The 20,836-nt window shown below is 50.2% G+C and overlaps 1 protein-coding gene across 3 annotated transcripts in view; it reads left to right on the forward strand.

Annotated features, from left to right (window-relative positions):
* The first annotated feature begins 1,093 nt into the window (after nucleotides 1–1,093).
* The window catches only part of LGALS3BP (galectin 3 binding protein), a 150,624-nt gene continuing 130,881 nt past the window's right edge, over nucleotides 1,094–20,836 (forward strand). The window contains exon 1 of one of the 3 annotated variants that reach the window (XM_086931072.1): nucleotides 1,094–1,208. The gene's annotated coding sequence lies outside the window, so the exon portion shown is untranslated. Of the gene's footprint in view, nucleotides 1,209–1,994; nucleotides 2,101–20,836 lie in introns of those variants that run through there. The other 2 variants (XM_086931073.1, XM_086931074.1) reach the window with 2 other exon arrangements.

Below are 20,836 nucleotides of genomic sequence, written 5' to 3' on the forward strand. Positions count from 1 at the left end.
CATCCTGGTGTAACTGTGCTGCAAAATATGGAACACACCCGCTGAGTGAGACTGGGCTGTATCACCAGTGAGTCTCGCTTACTGCCTGAGGCTGCACTTATGGAGTAAGGGTTTGATTTCATTTGAAAGGAGTTGCTAAAGCGAAGTAGAAATATCCCCAAAGGAGTCCTGGTGCGAACTAAGGGTTGCGGTGTGACTAACAGGCGGTAAGAGGGATCTCAAACGTGACTCACACCCAAAGGAGACTGTTCAAAGATTAGACGCCAAAAATAGGATTTTCCAATAAACAAATCCCATATCGGATTAATAAGAATCTTCTCCGCTGTGGTGGATTCCTACTCAGTGTGTGAGACTCTGCTACAAGGGTTATTTCTGCCCATTGAGTGAGACAATGCTCCAAGGAGTTGAGATTCACATCTAGTGAAGTAGACATTGTGTCTGACAGTGTAGGACTTGCCTAGTGAGACGAGGCTGTGCACTTCTTGTACCCTGTTACTCTCATATATAAGTGAGACAAGGTGTGAGACTCCCACCCAGCGGGTAACACGTGCACACAATGAGTGAGACGACTCCAAATCTGCCGTTATATTCAGTGAGTAAAACTGTTACACGGTGTGACACTCATACCCTATAAGCAGGACCACTGGAAGTATGCGATTCTGCAGCCGCTGCTTTTTCGCATAAATATATATTTGCATCATTTACCTCATCGGCTGCATAACCTGCAGGGGGCGGTAGACTAGCCTTGAACTCGGGAGTCTCACACATCTGAATCGGGAGGGGGCGCCGCAGGGGAAACAGAAGTCTCTTTCTTTTCCTCGAGAAAGAAAGCCGGACCACTCCTAGTTTCGTTTCCTTGGGTCCTTACGCGTAAGTTTCAGTTCGGTTTTTTAACTCCAAGAAATCACATGCTCCTCAGCTGAGCTTCCCAACAACTAAAGGGAAGTGTGCAAACTTTACAAAACAAACCTCCTATAGATGATCCCCTATTGGCGCCCTTGACTCCACAAGCTTCCCATGCACCCTTCACCCCCTCCCTCCACGTCGATCTTTGCCTTTCCATTTGATAGGTCGAGTCCTGTGCTAGTTAAGAAACAGGGTCCTATCACGTGGACACGGGGGTGGTGGGGTGGTCAAGGACGGGGTAGAAAAGCCCGGGCTGACTTCGCCAAATCACAGTTCCAGGCCTATCGGTCGCGTTAAGGACGGTAAGTAGACACCCCTTGGCTATGCTCTTGCACAGGACGCAGATTCACGACAGAGACTGTACTAGAATATTTTTTTGTTGCCATCAGGACCAATTGTAACTTTAACTGTAATTGCAATTTGCACAGTGCTTCATACGCCTGAAAAAGCGCCGAAGCGCTTATCAGATGGATAGCACGTTACACCTATGGGCAGTTCTCGGCTGGCAGGGCGTTGTAGTGCGGTGAGGTCTGTGAGAAGGTGCCTTTTCACACATGTCACATCTGCATGTCCAGATGTTCAATATCGCAGGGGGCAGTAGCGCATCAGTGTGCCCACAAGACCCAGTGCAAGGAGGGAATTGAAACGCCCCATGGTTGCTGTTTGGATTATAAAATGCAGCAATAATCAGGTATTAGTCAGTAGGCCTCTCGGTGCCACTGCACCTGCTGGCCAAATGGATGTTGTGCCCCCGGGAGGCGGTGAGAGACATGTGTAGGAGTAAACCGGGCACTCTTAGACCCGAAGCCCGGCATATCCAGCGGTGCCACTGAACATTATTGGCTTCAGTACAGCTACGTGGTCGACAGTACTGGAATAGCAGGAGGGGGACTGAAGGACATGGTTCAGGTTTGTTGTCTGGCCTTTGCGTGGCACCAAGTACCGTAGTAAGTGCACAGTTGGCAAGGGGACCGTGGGAGAGCTAGTTGTGTTCAGTGTGAGAGGTTCAGTACTTGAGCTGCAGAGGTCAGTCCAGGTCAGGACTGTGGTGTATGCGTTGTCGGAGCCCGGCGTGATTCCAGCAGGGGTCTGAAGGTCGGGATTCAGGTGCAATCCCTTAGCTCCTGCGCTTCTCCCGACTGAAATAGCACGGCAGACTAGGGACACGACTGAGGTGCGTTGCACGAATTGTAGGTGAGTCCCAATCCTGAAATAGCGGGGTGCGGTGTAGACTGTAGAGCAAGATTAGGGCGCACTGGGAGATCTGTGTTCGAGTCCCAGCAAGATTGGGGCGCATTGGGATAGCTGTGTATGAGACCCAGTCGTGGAAAAGTGGGGTGTGGAGCAAAATTGGGGCGCATTGGGAGAGCTGCGTGTGAGACCCAGTCGTGGAAAAGTGGGGTGTGGAGCAAAATTGGGGCGCATTGGGAGAGCTGTGCGTGAGACCCAGTCGTGGAAAAGTGGGGCGTGGAGCAAAATTGGTGTGAAGTGTTTGATTGGGGCGCATTGGGAGAGCTGTGTGTGAGTCTCACTCCTGGAAAAGAGGGTGTGATGAAAAGCAAGATTGGGGTGCACTGTGAGAGCTGTGTGGGAGTTTCAGTCCTGGAATTGCGGGGTGTGCAGCAAGATTGGGGCGCATTGGGAGAGCAGTGTGTGAGTCCCAGTCCTGGAATAGCAGGGTGTGGTGAAGAGAAATATTGGGGTGCATTCGGAGAGCTGAGTGTGAGATCCAGTCCTGGAATAGAAGGGTTTGAAGGAACATTGGGGTGCACTGGAAGAGCTGCGTGTGAGTCCCAGTCTTGGAATAGCGGGGTGTGCAGCAAGATTGGGGCGCATTGGCAGAGCTGTGTGTGAGTTCCAGTCCTGGAATAGCAGGGTGTGGTGAAGAGAAATATTGGGGCGCATTGGGACAGTTGTCTGTGAGACCCAGTTCTGGAATAGCGGGGTTTGGTGAAGAGCAAGATTGGGACAAATTGGGAAAGCTGTGTATGAGTTTCAGTCCTGGAATAGCGGGGTGTGGATCAAGATTGGGGCGCACTGAGAGAGCTGTGTGCGAGTCCCTGGTACGGAATAGCAGGGGTGTGGTGTAAAGCAAGACTGGGGCGCACTGGAAGAGCTGTGTGTGAGTCCCAGTCTTGGAATAGCGGGTTGTGGCGCAAGATTGGGGTCTGCTGGGAGAGCTTTGTGTGAGTCCCAGTCCTGGAATAGTGGGGTGTGGAGCAAGATCGGGGCGCCTTGAGAGAGCTGTGTGTGAGTCCCAGTCCTGGAATAGCCGGGTGTGGATCAAGATTGGGGCGCACTGAGAGAGCTGTATGCGAGTCCCTGGTACGGAATAGCAGGGGTGTGGTGTAAAGCAAGACCGGGGGCACTGCAAGAGCTGTGTGTGAGTCCCAGTATTGAAATAGCGGGTGTGCCGCAAGATTGGGGCCCGCTGGGAGAGCTGTGTGTGAGTCCCAGTCCTGGTATAGCGGGTTGTGGAGCATGATTAGGGCGCATTGGGAGAGCTGTGTGTGAGACCCAGACCAGGAATTGCAGGTGTGGTGAATAGAAAGATTGGGCCGCATTGGGAGAGTTTTGTGTGAGACCCAGTCCTCGAATAGCTGTGTGTGGTGAAGAGAAAGATTGGGGCGCATTGGGAGAGCTGTGTGTGAGTCTCCGTCCTTGAATAGCAGGATTTAGAGCAAGATTGGGGTGCATTGAGAGAGCTGTGTGTGAGTCCCAGTCCTGGAATAGCAGGATTTAGAGCAAGATTGGGGTGCATTGAGAGAGCTGTGTGTGAGTCCCAGTCCTGGAATAGCGGGGTGTGGTGAAGAGAACGATTAAGGCGCATTGGGAGAGCTGTATGTGAGTTTCCGTCCTTGAATAGCAGGGTTTAGAGCAAGATTGGGGTGCATTGAGAGAGCTGTGTGTGAGTCCCAGTCCTGAAATAGCGGGGTGTGGTGAAGAGTAAGATTGGGGCGCAATGGGAGAGCTGTGTATGAGTTTCAGTCCTGGAATAGCCGGGTGCGGAGCTAGATTGGGACTTACCTGGAGAGCTGTGTGCGAGTTCCAGTTCTGGAATAGCGGGGTGTGGTGTAAAGCCAGACTGGGGCACACTGGAGGAGCTGTGTGTGAGTCCCAGTCTTGGAAAAGCAGGATGCTCAGCAAGATTGAGTCGCATTGGGAAAGCTGTGTATGAGTTTCAGTCCTGGAATATCAGGGTATGGATCAAGATTGGGGCGCACTGAGAGAGCTGTGTGCGAGTCCCAGGTCTGGAATAGCAGGGTGTGGTGTAAAGCAAGACTGGGGTGCACTGGAAGAGCTGTGTGTGTGTTCCAGTCCTGAAATAGCGGGTGTGGATCAAGATTGGGGCGCATTGGCAGAGCTGTGTGTGAGTTACAGTCCTGGAATAGCAGGGTGTGGTGAAGAGAAATATTGGGGCGCATTGGGACAGTTGTCTGTGAGACCCAGTTCTGGAATAGCGGGGTTTGGTGAAGAGCAAGATTGGGACAAATTGGGAAATCTGTGTGTGAGACCCAGTCCTGGAATAGCGGGGTGTGGTGAAGAGAAACATTGGAGCGCATTGGGAGAGCTGTGTTAGAGTTTCAGTTCTGGAATAGCAGGGTGTGGATCAAGATTGGGGCGCACTGAGAGAGCTGTATGCGAGTCCCTGGTACGGAATAGCAGGGGTGTGGTGTAAAGCAAGACTGGGGTGCACTGGGAGAGCTGTATGCGAGTTCCAGTCCTCGAGTAGCAATGTGTAGTAAAGAGCAAGATTGGGGCGCATTGGAAGAGATGTGTGTGAGTCCCAGTCTTGAAATAGCGGGGTGTGGTGAAGAGCAAGATTGGGGCACATTGGAAGAGCTGGATGTGATTCCCAGTCTTTGAATAGCCGGTGTGGAGAAGAGCAGTATTGGGGCACATTGTGAGAGCGGTGTGTGAGACCTAGGCCTGGAATAGCAGGATTTAAAGGAACATTGGGGCCCATTGGGAGTGCTGTGTGTGAGTCCTGGAATAGCGGTGTGTGGTGAAGAGCTGGATTGTGTAGAGTTGGCGGGCGCTAGGCCCACATGCTCATGGAAGGACCACACAGACACCGTTGGTATGGGTGCATAACTGGCCCAGAGCACATGTGCTCGCTCCCTTTTATTGTCAAGTTCACCTGACTGGTGACGCCTGTGGTGGGTGGGGGTTCAGTGTATGTTACAACATGGTGAAACACTACAATGCTGATCCGACGATCACTACATCCCTCCCAAACTTTAATAAAGGTCAATACAATGATGTCCGAACCTGTGAGAGAGAATATAATTTGGAAACAAATGCAACATAACAATAACGTGTTCCACGTAGTCTTCTCTGCTGCTGGCCAACCGCCTACGAGGGTATCCTTGCAGCCGGGACCACTAGTTTTCCTTGGCACGATGTCAGGGTGACCAGTGGATGTAGTCTTTTTCGGGCTTGTAACTTGGAAGTGTGATCTACAGTCTCTCTCTTCCTGTTCCACATCCAGTGAATGTGCAGATGGAATGATGGTGGATCAGTTATGTGTTATTTCCACTGTACAGTCCTGGGTGAAGTACTTTCTCCATCTGGTGATTCTCTTCTTCCAACGGGATTCGCAGTTGCAGGATGTCCCTCTCACCGATGCCCCGCTCTTGTGGGGGTCCCCTTTCACCGGACGACCCAGAGGCTCTTTACTGCCAGGCTCCCCCTGGACCGGTGGACGGCCGCCTTGTCGCTCCAACCTCATTGGAGGAATCGCTACGGGTCCTCTCTCTGTGTCCAAAGCTCCACCTGAAAAGGGTGTTTTATGGCTCTTGTTCCTTTGCATGCTACCTTTGTTCTCCCAGGATTTCCAGAGCGAGCTTCAACAGTCCATCTCTCGTGTTGGGACCCTCTGCCACCGGTGACCCAGAGGCCTCTGCCCCTTGGATTTCCGCGGTCTTGTCTCCGTTTCATCCCAGAGGTGGTTGTTACCAATGGGACGGCTTGCTCGCCTCTGTCGTCACCAGGTGATTCACAAGGAGATGTGTACTTCCAGTGTTACTGACTGATGTTTTCCAGGCACCGTGTTCCGATGTTCTTGCACCTTTGCGCTTTCTTCTTCAGGTGTTCCCCTTCTGGTGTGTGTGTTGATCTGTCACGCACACCTCTTTACTCTTCTCCTGTCCTTTTCATCTTTCACCATGGCGTCTTGCCACTCAAGTTCTGTCTTCTCCTTATTTGTTTTGCGACGCATTCTTATCTTCTCTTCTGCTGGTCGCCCTAACCAGGCCTCTCTGTGTAGCATGCACTCCACACGTGTCTCTCTGGTCTTGTACTCCCCTAGGCGCGACCTTCTCTCGCTTGATTACCTCTGACTTCTAGTTGATGTCGTTGGACTTCTCTTCTGTCTCTTCCTGGTCCTCTTCGCGGACCTCTCCTCACGGATGTCTTCTCCATCCTCCTTGTCAGACCTCTCATCAGATATCTTCTTTCTCTCTGACCTCTTCTAGGTCGGCGTCATCCTTGTGACCATCTGGCAGGTCGGATTCTTCCTCCTTGCGACCAACTGACTGGTAGGCTTCTTCCTCCTTGCAACCAACTGACTAGTCGGCTTCTTCCTCTTTGCGACCATCTGGCAGGTCGGCTTCTTCCTCCTTGCGACCATCTGGCAGGTCGACTTCTTCCTCCTTGCGGACAAACTGGCCGGTCTGCTTCTTCCTCCTTGCGACCAAACTGGATGGTCGGCATCTTCCTACTTGCGACCAAACTGGCAGGTCGGTTTCTTCCTCCTTGCGACCAACTGACCGGTCGGCTTCCTCCTCCTTTTGTGGGTCTTCGTGCTTCTGATTGTCCTCGCAACCACCTCTTCTTCTCTCCACAGTCGCAGTGCTTCGGCACGCTTCTGATTGCGCTCTTCGGTCCCTTTAGAGTCTTGCTGCTTTGGGCTGTTGTCTTGGCTTCCGCCCGGTGTCTGTGTGCAGTGCTTCACTGTCCTACTTACTGCGGCAGTGACCATCTCTCACCAGTGGGCGTCACCGCATTCCTTCACTCGCACCTTGTCAGCTTGTCCTTTGAAGACCCTTAACGGGACACTTGTGGGGGTCTGCTTCCTTTGTGCAGTTGCCCATTTCCCATCTGCTTTACTGGGTAACCGCTGTTGCAGAGCGGCATTGCTGTATTTCTGGCACTGTCCTACTCATTGCCTCATGGAAGGCCGCCTGGGTTAAGGTTGTCCCCACTGTGCCCCTATGGGCCCCAGCAGCTTTACTCACGCTGCGGGCCTCACTCCAAGATCTCTTCGGTCACGCGGCTGCTTCTGCCGCTCGTTTGCAGTATTGTCCGTGCTGGCAATTATTTTCATTTACCAGCGCCATACTGCTGCATGGCCACTAGATGGCAGGGTACCGCTTACATGAAAACCCTGGCAGCTTTGCACATGCTGGGGCCCTCGCGCCATCTCTCATTCAGCGCCTCTTCTGCTCTCTTCTAGCTTCCCCTCTTCTTGCTGGGGGGGGGAGAAAAGCATTTCCCTTGGGACCGCTTCACCTACCCAGACCCCGTGGACAGGGCACTCTCCCCATCGGCCGCCGCCGAACCACACTCCACGGGATTCCTGCTTCACAACAGGACCTTCTCTCCCCCGCTGTGAGTCTTTTCTCCTTCCCTCACGGTTGGCGGCGCTGGGCCTTTTTAATGGTTCACCCCCGCCGCAGCAGCTTCACACACGCTGCACAGGGGAGGGAGCGGTAGGAACCGCTACCAGATACTGCGGGCTTCCTTCCCTCCGGGGCAGTTTCCCTCCGGGATAGTCTTCTTCTCTCCTCCACCCCACTGCTGCAGCCTCACTTCTCACATGCTGCACGGGGTGAGGGAGGGTTGCGCTACTCCCGGGCTGCTTAGTTGGTTTTTTTTCTCCATCGGGCACAGTTCACTCTTCATCGCGGTGGGCTCCGCTTATGCCCGCACCCGAGGCAGTTGCCGCAGCCTTTCTCACTCACCGCGCTGGGGCATGGGCTGGCGCTGGGGACAGCCAGACCTCTATAGGACACCAGTCACTCTTGCTCGCAGGGGGCTCACCTTCACCTTCAGATGAGGGGTGGGCTCCCACCGACTTCCTGCTGCTCAGGGCACTCTTCTCAGCATGCCACGGCTGTCTGCGGACCTTCCGATGCTGGATGGGCTCCTGCTCGGCTTATCGCACCCACGGGGCTCTTCTCACGCCCGTGGGACTTCAAGCGCGTCGGGCGCCTCCCGGGGGGGTCAGTTACATGTAGGTACTGCAGGCTCGGGTGGGCTCCCGACATTCTCACCTCCACCCGGGGCACTTCTCACGCCCCGCGCGTCATCACGTTGGTGCGGGGTGGGCTCCCGTTCACCGTCTTCATGCCAGGGGCTCTTCACATGCCCCGCAGGTGATTAGGCATTTCTCGACTACTCACAGGGGGTGCCCTTTGCATGGGCAGCTCTCTCCCCCTTTTTCACAGCTTCTGGGCTGCTGCACGCAAGGGCACAGCCCCCTCGTCGATGAGTTGGCAGGCGCTAGGCCCACATGCTCGTGGAAGGACCACACAGACACCGTTGGTATGGGTGCATAACGGGCCCAGAGCACGTGCGCTCGGCCCCTTTTATTGTCAGGGTCACCTGACTGTTGACGCCTGTGGTGGGTGGGTGTTCAGTGTATGTTACAGCATGAGGAAACACTAGAATGCTGATCGGACGATCGCTACAGATTGGGGTGCATTAGGAGAGCTGTGTGTGAGTCCCAGTCTTGGAACTGCGCGGTGTGGAGGAAGATTGGGGCACACTGGAAGAGCTGTGTGTGAGTTTCAGTCCTGGAATAGCGGAGTGTGGTGAAGAGCAAGAGTGGTGCGCATTGGGAGAGCGGTGTGAGTCCCAGTCCTGGAATGGGGGTGTGGTGTAAAGCAAGGTTGGGGCGCATTGGGAGAGCTGTGTGTGAGACCCAGTCCTAGAGTAACAGGGTGTGGTGAAGGTCAAGACTGCGATTTATTGCCAGTACTAGCATGGTCACCAGTAGTGTAATAGTACGGTGGAGTGACGATCAGGGTTGCGGTGCATTATGGGAGCTGAGTGTTGATCCCAGTGCTGCTGCAGCAGCAGTGGTGCCGGTGGTGGCAAAGATGGCACGCTTTGCCGGAGCCAGCGTGGTTCTCAGTGCTGGAGCAGCTGGTGTAAGGCTGAAGTCAGAATTGATGTTGTGTGAGGGGGGGGGGGCAAAGGGGAGCAGCACCTAAGGGAGGATATGAGGCTCCACTGCCTGTGCCTGTTAGCACTGAAATGAAGGTCGCAGGAGAATCCTTTGAGCCATCTAATGATTGGACCATTGTATCAAGGGTTCGATTACACATACGATGCAACTGCAGTGAACAGTAGTGGATACTGAAGGGCAGGGATGCCAAGTATCACTAGTATTTGTTTGGCACTTTCTGTCGTTCAGTGGTATGTCCCATAAAAACTCAATGCCACAATAAGGGTGAGGGAAATCAAAGATTATGACCAGTGGCAGCAAAAAGAAGCCACAGCAGGCCTGAGGAAATAGTCAGAAACACTTTCTGCTTGTGCTGGAATTCAATCAAATGTACTCTGGGAGCTCATAAATTGGGGTCAAGGTGTGGCATTGGTAAGGGGGAAGAGGGGAGGGTCACTAGGGGCAGAGTTATAAAGAGCAGTTTTGACTTCCAATTGACACATTTATTTAAAAAAATATGATGCAAACAAATTAGCAACAAGAACAAATGGGTTTCTTACCTGGGCTATCGGAGCCCCAACGCTTGTTTGCTTTCTGTCCAGGGGGTCCAGAAAGCAACACCGGCAGGCCCGCTAACATGGCTAGGGTGGGACTCGGTCCCCCAGCAGGCTCTGCTCTCTGCTCGGCGCGGGAGGGGACGTCACCCTTCCGGCGCCCTGAAAAACGCCAGAGCACTCTCACAGCACGGGTTTCTTACCTGGGTATCGGAGCCCCAACGCTTGTTTGCTTTCTGTGCAGGGAGTACAAGCAGCAACACCGGCAGACCCGCTAACAGAAGTGGGGTGGGACTCGGTCCCCCAGCAGACTCTGCTCTCTGCGTGACAGGTGACGTCACTGTCCCGGCACCCTGAGAAACGCCAAAGCACTCCAGTAGCGCGGGTTTCTTACTTGAGCTATCGGAGGCCCAACGCTTGTTTGCTTTCTGTGTAGAGGGTCCAGGCAACAACACTGGCAGACCCGTAAACATCGCTGGGGTGGGACTTGGTCCCCCAGCAGGCTCTGCTCTCTGCGCGGTGCGGGAGGTTAGGTCACCCTCCTGGTGCCCTGAAAAACACCTGAGCACTCCCGCAGCGCGGGACGCGCGTGGACATTCCCTGGCCTAGGGCTGACCCATCTGCGTCTGTCCGCGGCTGAATGTGGCAAGTCAGGGACACCCCCCTTGGTTTAGGGGCTAAGGTTTTGAACACCTGGATAACATTTAAGGAGGTCACGACGGAATTCAACTGGGGTGAGACCTCTAAACGTTGAATCAATCAATCAATCAATCAAACAATTTATATAGCGCTCCACTTACCCGAAAGGGTCTCAAGGCGCTGGGAGGGAGAGGTCCGTTACTGCTCGAAAAGCCAGGTCTTGAGTTGCTTCCTGAAGGAGAGATGGTCGTGGGTCAGCCGAAGGTGGATGGGGAGGGAGTTCCATGTTTTGGCCGCCAGGTAGGAGAAGGATCTTCCTCCGGCGGTGGCTCTGCGAATGCGTGGTACTATGGCGAGGGCGAGGCTAGTCGATCGCATCTGGCGGGTGTGCGTGTAGAAGGTGAGGCGGTTTTTGAGGTACTTGGGGCCCAGGTCGTGGAGAGCCTTGTGTGCGTGGGTGAGGAGTGAGAACAGAATGGAAATGGCAGTGAGGCTTTAAAATGAACTAATTACTTTGTGCCTGCCCACTTAAATACTGGTGAGCTTCTCCTATTGCTTTGGCAGCAGGGAGGATTTGCAAGCAGCAGGTGCTAGCAGCAAGATACCAGAACTGGTTTACTTTTAGTCAAACTCTAACAAAGTTTTTCTTTTTAACAATTTTTAGGTTCTAACGGTTCAGCCAAATTGTGTTCCAATTTTTAATATTATATTTTGCATACCCTAAATGCCTCTATTGATGCTTCTGTGAATATTTAGTACCAATTAGTGTCTTTTAACTTTTTGATTTTTTTTAACTCATTTTCACTTGGGAATTTTATAACTCGTATTTTTGCCTATTGAACCAAGCTCTTTGTCTCAGCACTTGGCACTTTAAATCTAATCCTTGGTCCCTAGTACCTTGCACTTTGTACTTTTTTCATTGTGCACTGCACTTCACAGTGAATCCTGTAACCTGCAACAGACACTTTATGCTTACAACTCTATATGTACAAATTAATATTTGTCTATTTTGGAATTCTTTGGGGGTAAGGTACTGTGTATATTACGAGTATATTGCAAGTTAGAAATGGTGAAGCTAAAATGCAAAAATTTGTAGTTGACCCTCCATGCACCACTATTGATTCCTTCCATAGTGCGCACAGTTAGTGCGATTAATGTTGAAATAGATAGAGTGGAACGCCGCCTATCTCTAGGATTAGGCACAGTGACAGAAGGGATGGCTGGTGAGGTTAGTGGATTAGCCTAGAAAGAGAATGTACAACCAAGGGAACTTATCCACACTGAACAACAAGGTACCCCAAGGACAAAAGAAAGCATAACAGACCCTGGTATAGAATCACATATGTAGACTAATACCCCATGTCTACATACACCTGACAGATCACCTACCCCGAAAAGAAAAAGAGGCTGTAAGAAGAGCCAGGTAATGGTAGAGAGTAATAAAAGAAAAGACCGCTGCAGAATTTGCCAGTCCATGCAAGTGATGGTCTAATTGATCAAGGGGCCCCTATAACCTTACAACCTACACAAATTGCAACTCTTGTAGCAATCAAGATCGAATAACTGCTACTCCTCCGGTAATAACTACCACCGATAAGGCAATAAGTATGGCAACAAGTACGGCAACTAGCAGTAATTTAGGTTGGGGACCCCGTGACAAAGTAGATATAAGGGATAAATATGGACGTAATGCGATAGTCAATCATCCCCAAACGAGTCAACAGACCCTGAATAGCCAACTATGCCAAACCAGAGGGGATAGGTCTGAGCTGAATCGACCAACTACAAAACATACTAAGTTAGGAGAAAATGGGGTCTCTGAGGCAAGAGCAGGCATTTCCATGAACTTACCACCAGAATGTTGCCAGTATGTGGCAGTTATGGTTGGTGTGCCCCCGTTACAGCCGGGCCGAAGGGAACCACATGATACCCTAAAAAACAAAGTGGTCCACTGGCTAGATAAGAACTGTGGCTACCCAGTGGGAGATGCAAGCAAGATCGTCCTAACAAGAAGAGAAAGTTGGATTGGCCCCTTAGCTAAGAGTCTAAGAGGAGATTAGAAGTCCAAACTGGGCAAGGAACACTCTGGACAGAGCAGTTGCACCACTGCACTTCAAACAGAATGCGTCATTACAACCCCTTAGCTTTTTTTATAGGCACTTAAGGCTTGCACCTAATAGGGGAGTTGAAAGAGGGCATTCCAGGATGACCCCTGTGTTGCCAATTTATTCTCAATATGCATTGTCGGTGTCAAACAGATATCAAGCTCTGACTACTTTACAAGAAAATGACTGACATAGTGTTGCCCGTTTATCCAATGTGGCGTTTGACTCTACTGGAGACGGGTTGATGGAAGCTGGAGTATCAAATGCCAATAATTTATTGGTAGCCATACCAAACACCCCCTTAAATGTAAAGAGCTTACATGAAGAGACCCCATACACAAGTAGGGATGAAGAAAGAAAATGTGAATATTTTGATGATAAATCAGGGAAAATATTTGAAAATGGCTATGGAATTGTCACATAGAATATAGCTGGCCTATTGAGTAAAAGGACTCACTAGGATGGATAGATTTCATTAACAAACAAAACATAATCTGTATGCAAGAAACCTGGTGTACCGATCATGTTTACATAGAAGGGTTTACCTCATTTAGCTTACCTGCAGTACCCTCCACTGCAGCTAGAGCGAAAGGAGGGATTTTAATTCTTACGTCAAATAAACTCCCCGCTGTTGTTAAAAGAGTTATCACACTAGTAGAACACTCACAGATTCTGTGGTTGTACTGTAAAGATGGTAGGGATGTGATCCTGGTCAATTATAATAATGTGTTCGATTCAACTCGCAGCAATGCTGTATTCGAGCTAGATATAGGGCTTAATAATCTCGTAGGTGCGACTAATATCAATTTTGCAACCATATGGGTCGGGGATTTTAGCACACAAATATGCCCATTGTCTATGACTAAGGCCTGTGGGTATAAGAGTGATGAAGGTGACGATTGTATACATATCCCACACAACAATTATGGGGGAGCATTAAATACAATGATGGCGAAGTACGACCTTGATTTGTTACAATGTGCCCATGACATTAAGGGCGGTTTGATACAAACCTATATAGGCAGGAAGGCAACCTCTGTGATTGATCATGTGTTAATTTCCACATGTATAATTTATTTGTGTTCTACACCAAGGATCGCACAGTTATTACTTCGTGATCATAATTGTATCATAATGTCAATGTCGCCCCGATTAGACCAATGGAACACAAATCAAATGGGAGGTGGTAGACCCGATTAAAGTATTACGTGACATTGTTGTAAAATGTGGGACAGATATTTCCTACTTTCTTAAGGAGGATGTTAATCCCACCATGATGTTAACTAACGTCTGTAAAATTGATAGCATTATTGATGGGATATTGACTGTTACCCCTAGGGAAAAAACTCTACAATGTAAGGGATGGTTCATACTTGTACTCAGGCTTCTAAACAATTGACAAAAACACTAAGGTAGGGGGGACCTAGGGGAAGTTTAAAGACCGAGCTCTGGATACAATCCCCAAGAAACCTATAAACAACAAAAGTACCAGAGGGTCTCAAAGGATATGCCCAGAAGTAAAGAAAAGCCAACCAATCCCTGACCTCTAAAGAGATGCGTCACAGAAGGCTCTCAACAGGATGGAGAAAATACCCATCAGTCACCATACGGATCCGCCCTTCATCATTTGGGATTTTATCCGTACCACCCGTCTGAGAAAATCGGTGCCACACTCAGAGGTCAACCCGGTGGTAAGGGGGTTCCTCGAAAGGTATAGGCAATGACAGTGTGGTCTGCCACTCGGTGTTAAAAGTGGCCAGAGACATGTGACTGGGGTGTGCAGTGCTAGAAAGAGTGAGGAAGTGAGAAAACCAAGAGAAAAGTGTATTAAAATTGGTTTAGAAAAAGCACTTAACAAAATTTATTCCATGTGTGCCTATCATACCAATATTAAAAAATAAGTGCAACCTAAGGCTGTCTGATTATGTAGACCGCCTAAGGTAAAAGTGGTCGACTAGTTTCTGCAATCAGGGGACTGTTGCGTCCTTGCATTCATCAGGACCGAAATACAAATACAACTACTGCACCAAGTGGACTAAGTAAAGTGAAGAGTGACACCAGGAAAACAAAAACAAGTGCACATGGTCACCTGAATGCTCCGAGTGCCCTTACAGTCTGAGATGATCACTCGATCTGTAAGGTAGACTGGCCTCACCCCACCTGGCAGTGGCTCAGGGGAAGATGAAGCACCGCTCTGTCCGTCGGTACTCCAAAGCCGGCGTTGGAGAACCGACGGACAGAGCAGTGCTTCATCTTCCCCTGAGCCACTGCCAGGTGGGGTGAGGCCAGTCTACCTTACAGATCGAGTGATCATCACAGACTGTAAGGGCACTCGGAGCATTCAGGTGACCATGTGCACTTGTTTTTGTTTTCCTGGTGTCACTCTTCACTTTACTTAGTCCACTTGGTGCAGTAGTTGTATTTGTATTTCGGTCCTGATGAATGCAAGGACGCAACAGTCCCCTGATTGCAGAAACTAGTCGACCACTTTTACCTTAGGCGGTCTTCATAATCAGACAGCCTTAGGTTGCACTTATTTTTAATATTGGTATGATAGGCACACATGGAATAAATTTTGTTAAGTGCTTTTTCTAAACCAATTTTAATACACTTTTCTCTTGGTTTTCTCACTTTCTCACTCTTTCTAGCACTGCACACCCCAGTCACATGTCTCTGGCCACTTTTAACACCGAGTGGCAGACCACACTGTCATTGCCTATACCTTTCGAGGAACCCCCTTACCACCGGGTTGACCTCTGAGTGTGGCACCGATTTTCTCAGACGGGTGGTACGGATAAAATCCCAAATGATGAAGGGCGGATCCGTATGGTGACTGATGGGTATTTTCTCCATCCTGTTGAGAGCCTTCTGTGACGCATCTCTTTAGAGGTCAGGGATTGGTTGGCTTTTCTTTACTTCTGGGCATATCCTTCTAAACAATTGAAACAGGCCCTTAATAATAAGCCTAGGAACGCTGAATTAATTACAAATGTAAGATTCAATTACAAATCAGCCCTTGAAGTAAGAAAAAGAGAGCTACAGGAGCAAGTGTGGGACAAATTATAATTGGCAGAAGACACAGCTACCAATAAGCTATTTTGGGAAATTGTTAATTCGCCATTTTTAAAAAGTGACTCTTTCCCAGAATTATTGTCTCATGTTAGCTGTGAAGCATGGGTGTTACATTTTTCTAGTATTTTTAACCCATCTGATCATGAAGTATTTAGACCCCAAAGCCCAATACAATGCAAGTGGCCAGTAATACACGTAAATATCACACTGGATGAGGTTAAGGAAGAACTGAATGGAAGTAGGGGAGGGAAAGCTCCGGGACCCGATGGGGTCCCAGTAGACATTTATAAAGCAGCTATAGATCTATGGGGACCTGTTCTTATCAGAGTTTTTAAGGTAGCAGTGAAAGAGGGTATATCACCCACATAGGGGCCAATTGGTAATTATTCCCATTTTTTAAAAAGGAACAAATCGGACGCCAAAAATTACCATCCCATTTCGCTCTTAGTCTCATCAGTAAAAGTGATTATTAAAGTGTTGTTGGCAAGATTGGATGAGTGGGCCACCGAGAATGAGATTTTATCACCAGCAAAATATGGTTTTAGAAAAGGGCTAGGAATGATAGAGGAATATTTATGCTTTGCAGACCTCAGTAGTGCTTTTGATCTTGTTGATCATGCTGTCCTGTGGCCAACTTTGCTTAATCTTGGAGCTCCTGAACCCATTCCCCTTTTTCTCTCAAGGTTATATGAGAGACTGACATGCAAAGTTTGGTATGGGCAACGTGGTGAGTGCACCCCACATTTTGAGGTTAAATGAGGCATCTGCCAAGGCTGCGTTTTAGCACCACTGTTTTTTACATTATTTATAAACGAGGTTGACAAAGCTCTCCAGTCGCTACAGGTGGATGCACCCCAAATTGCAGGTAGTCCTATACCAGTTCTGCTCTATGCAGACAAAGCTGTGCTTCTGTCTAGAACTCTGGTTGGCCTACAACGACTAATGGACACGTTTAGAACTTTTATTTATGGTAGTAGGAAGCTGTTAATTAACAAAACAAAAATGTTTACTATGGTATGTGGTTCTAAACACAAGAAACATAAAACCTTTTTTATTGATAGCACCAGAGTGGAAACCGTGAATAATTTCTGCCACTTGGAAATAACTTTCTCAAGCAAGGGTAACTGGTCACATGAATTACTTAATGTCCGTTCAAAGATGCTAAAGAAGCCAAATGGGGTCTTCCGATTTGCATAAAAATTGGGAGACAGTCTCATAAAGGATGTCCAGTAGAACTCACTGCTGCCACCATGGGAGACCAGGATAATGACGCACAAGCCCCAGTGCCAGCGACAATGCACCACCCTCCCACAGGAGTGCTGCCTCCATTCAGCGAGTCAGCGGACCCTGCCACAGCAGCACCAAGGTGGCATACCTGTCTCGGCCGCCTGGAAAATTATTTTATTGCCACCAGAGAAAAGGACGGTGCTGTGATACGCTCACTGCTTCTCCACTAAGCAGGGGAAGAGATCTACCTGCTCTTCAAGCATCTGCCCAACACAGGGCCCCCTGAGGACTATGCAGCGGCAGTCACTGCCCTAAACGCACATTTTGATCTCCAGTTGAAGCCAGACTTTGAGCAGTTCAAGCTGAGGCAAGCCAAGCAAAGAGAAGGTGAATAAGTAGACTCCTTCCATGCACAGCTAAGAGAACTGGCCAGTACTCACCTCGTGAGGAACAGAGCCGCGGAAAAGATCAGAGCTCAACTGATTCTTGGAATCCGCAGTAAAGTCCTGTGAGGACTCATACTCAGGCAGCCGAACATACCCATGAACAACATCCTAGTGCTGGCACATTCACATGACATTTCAGCGGTGCGGGCAGAGGAGATGGACCTTGCACTGACACGCGGTGCAGAGAAAGGCGGCGATGTCAAACCTGAACGGGCTGACACTGTCAGAATGAAGGATAAGGCACACAAAACACAGGATCGCCAGCCACAAACCCTAAAGAATCAATGTGGGTATTGCAAATATGAGAAACACCTCTCACAGTCATTCCCGGTGCAAGGGAAAACATGCACCAACTGTGGCATTGCGAACCACTTCGCCTCACTATGCAGAAAGAAAACACAGCGTAAGGAAGGGAACCGACCCAACAGATGCGGAGGATAGTCCTCCAACTGTCGAGTGTCTCATTAGCATCCCCACCAGGAGGGAAGAGGAAAGAGCAAGCAGTTTACCAGGGGAACAAGTCCACATCAGAGGATGAAGAAGAGACGTACCTAGTCTCCTTCACCCAAGCCCTGAAAAGTCGGGGACAGCCCCAGCCCGATGCACGATACAGATCGCAGGGTCAGAAGTCAATGCAGTAATTGATACTGGAACATCAGTGACAGTCATGGGAATCCAGCAATACAACAAATTGAGGTCCAAACCTGAGCTCAGACACAAAGATAAAAATCTTTGCATACGGAAGCAACTCACCATTACCCCTCCAAGGCAAAATGACGGTGCCCGTGTGGTCCGAAGACACCGAAATCACGATAAATATCCATGTTATCAACTAGGAGGCAGACACACTGCTGAGCAGTCACGCAGCAGAAGACCTTGGACTAGTGAGATTCACCAGAAGCGTACAAGCTGACCAGATGAAAGAACTGCTCAGCCAGTTTGAAGAACTATTTAAGGGTACCTTTTGATGAATAAAGAGGGCCCCCATTAAGTTAAACATAGACCCGACCAACACACCAACAGCGCTAAAGAATCCCCTTTCACCTCTGACCGCTAGTGGAAGAAGAGCTGCAAAAGCTGAAAGATCAAGGTGTCATAGAGAAGGTGTCCGGGCCCACACCACGGGTGTCACCCATGGTGATCGCCGAGAAACCTCGGCAACCGGGGAAGATCAGACTCTGTATTGACATGCGCCTTCCCAACAAGGCCATTCGACGCGACCGCCACATAACGCCGACCATGGATGTTATTGGGGCCTACTTGAACGGATCTAGATGGTTTTCAAAGCTGGACCTGAATGCAGGTTATCATCAGTTAGTTCTTGCCAAAGACAGTCAATCATCAGCACACACCTAGGACACCTAGTACTCCTAAGATATAAACGGCTGAATTTCGGCATATCCTCTGCCGCTGAAATATTCCAAAAATCAGTAAAGGAGATCCTGGTCGGGCAACCTGGTGTGTTGAATGTGAATGCTGAAGAACACTACCTGCCTGTGAGAGCCATGCTAAAAAGACTCCGGGACCACGGGGTCACCCTGCAAAAGGAGAGGCGCCTGCTGTTCTAACAAGGGATATATATCTTTAGCCACACTTTCACACAGGAGGGCATACAAGTAGACCCTTGGAAATCCCAAGCCATCAAGAACGCATCAGCCCCTTTCACCATGGCTGAGGTCTGCAGCTTCTTAGGGATGGCTACGTACTGTGGTCGTTTAGTTCTAGCCACCTTCGCAGAGCCACTCCGAAACCTCACCCAAGCAGACGCCATGTGGCAATGGGGTCCCGCCGAAGAGACTGTGTTTCAAGCCATCAAGAACGTTCTCCTTGACTACACCACACTGGTGTACTACAACCCCACCAGACAGACAGAAATACTTGTGGACGCCAGCCCCGTAGGCCATGGGGCCGTCCTCACTTAGGAGCAAGAGCCGAGACAATGGGCTATTCTAGCATATGCCAGCAAAGCACTATCCCCGACCGAGAAGCGATACGCTCAAATCAAAAGGGAAGCCCTGGAAATCTGTTGGGCCTGCAGACATTTCCGCATAAACATATGCGTACACCCATTTACCGTCATCACGGATCACCAATCCCTGGTGCTGCTGTTCAAAGGATCAGCGGCCCACCAACCATCACGCATCGAATGGTGGGCCATCGGGCTCCAGCACTAAGAATTGGACGTAGCCTACTGGCCTGGCGCCAAGGACCCAGTCGACTTCCTCTTGAGACACCCAGACACATCAGGGGTGGGAGCTGAAGAACCAAGCACCGATGCCACCGAAGCCCACCTGAACTTGATTTCAGAACTCACGTGCCCTCGGGCGCTGACCCTCGAAGGGGTGTCACCAGCGGCCGAAAGGGGCCCAGTCTCAACCAAAGTCCGGGACGCTGTCCAAGGAGGGCAGTGGCGTCAATTCCTACCATCCGCAAACTCATGTTCAAGCCCAGAAAAAGAATGCACATGTGGAGAGTCAAAAATGAGCTGGGCCTCACCCAAGGAGTCATCCTACTCAGAGGGTCACGCATCATCATCCCTGCATCCCTTCAACTACGAGCAACACAACTCACCCACAGAAGGCACCAATGAGTGGAGAAAATGAAGGCCTGCATGCGGGAGAAGTTCTGGATCTCGGGAATGGATGCCCTTGTGGAAGAGACAGTCCGGAGATGTCCATCCTGTCAAGTGACGTGTGGGCCCAACAGGCCTGCACCTCTTCACACTGAGGAACAGGGGCAAAGCCCCTGGGAGAAGCTGAGCGTGGACTTCAGGACCTTCCCTGACGGCTGAGTCACACTAGCCCTGATCAATAGCTACTCAAAATATCCTGTGGTGGAATGTGGGAACTCCAAAGCCTTCTTGCATGTTGGCCCCGATCTAGAAAAGATATTCGCCATGTTCGGATGTCTGAAGGAACTCCGAAGTGGCAATGGACCCCTGTTCCAGGGGCACGAATTCCGCAAGTTCCTACAACATCACAGCATCCGGCATAGGCGCATTACCCCGCATTGGCCCAAGCTAATGGGGAGATCGAACGTTTCATGAGGACAATCAACAAGACTCTTCGCATCGCAGTAGCAGAGCAAAGTGACACAGAACAGAAACTGCAGAAGTTCCTACTGGAGTATCAGAGCACCCCTCACAACCCAACGCCCCAAGCACTCTGGGAATTAATGTTCAACAGCAATCGCCGGGATGGCCTCCCTACAGCACCAGGGTGAACCCCCCCTTCCATTTGACAAACAGGGTGCCCTCAGGTGGAGAGAAAAGCGCAACAACACCGCCAGCCAGGCCTGAAGAGCGGTGTCCCATCGAATACAGCAAGGGGATACTGTCATCTTAAAGCACCGGAGGCCAGGGGGAAAATTCCGAACTCGATATGAGCACAGTTACTGGACAGTAGTCGATATGAATGGGACCATGGTGACCGCAGAGAGAGGGGGAAACCGTGACCCGCAACATCTCATGGTTTAAACAAGTAGTCAACCCCACCCTTCACACTGACCTCGCTGGCAGCCCTGAAGAACCCAGCGCCAGCCAAGAAGCACCCTGAGAGTCAGAGGACCACCATCCGGGACCGACTCTTTCGCCTGCAGGTTCGGAGGCAATCCTGGAGGCCCTGGGATCGCCCCTGGCCCCTGCATCCAGCTCCTGGGAGGGCCCATCCAGGTATGGCCTGAGAGAGAACCCCCAGCCGAGCACTCGCGTGAGAG

This window comes from Lissotriton vulgaris, chromosome 7, assembly GCF_964263255.1.
Source record: "Lissotriton vulgaris chromosome 7, aLisVul1.2, whole genome shotgun sequence".
NCBI classification, from domain to species: domain Eukaryota; kingdom Metazoa; phylum Chordata; class Amphibia; order Caudata; family Salamandridae; genus Lissotriton; species Lissotriton vulgaris.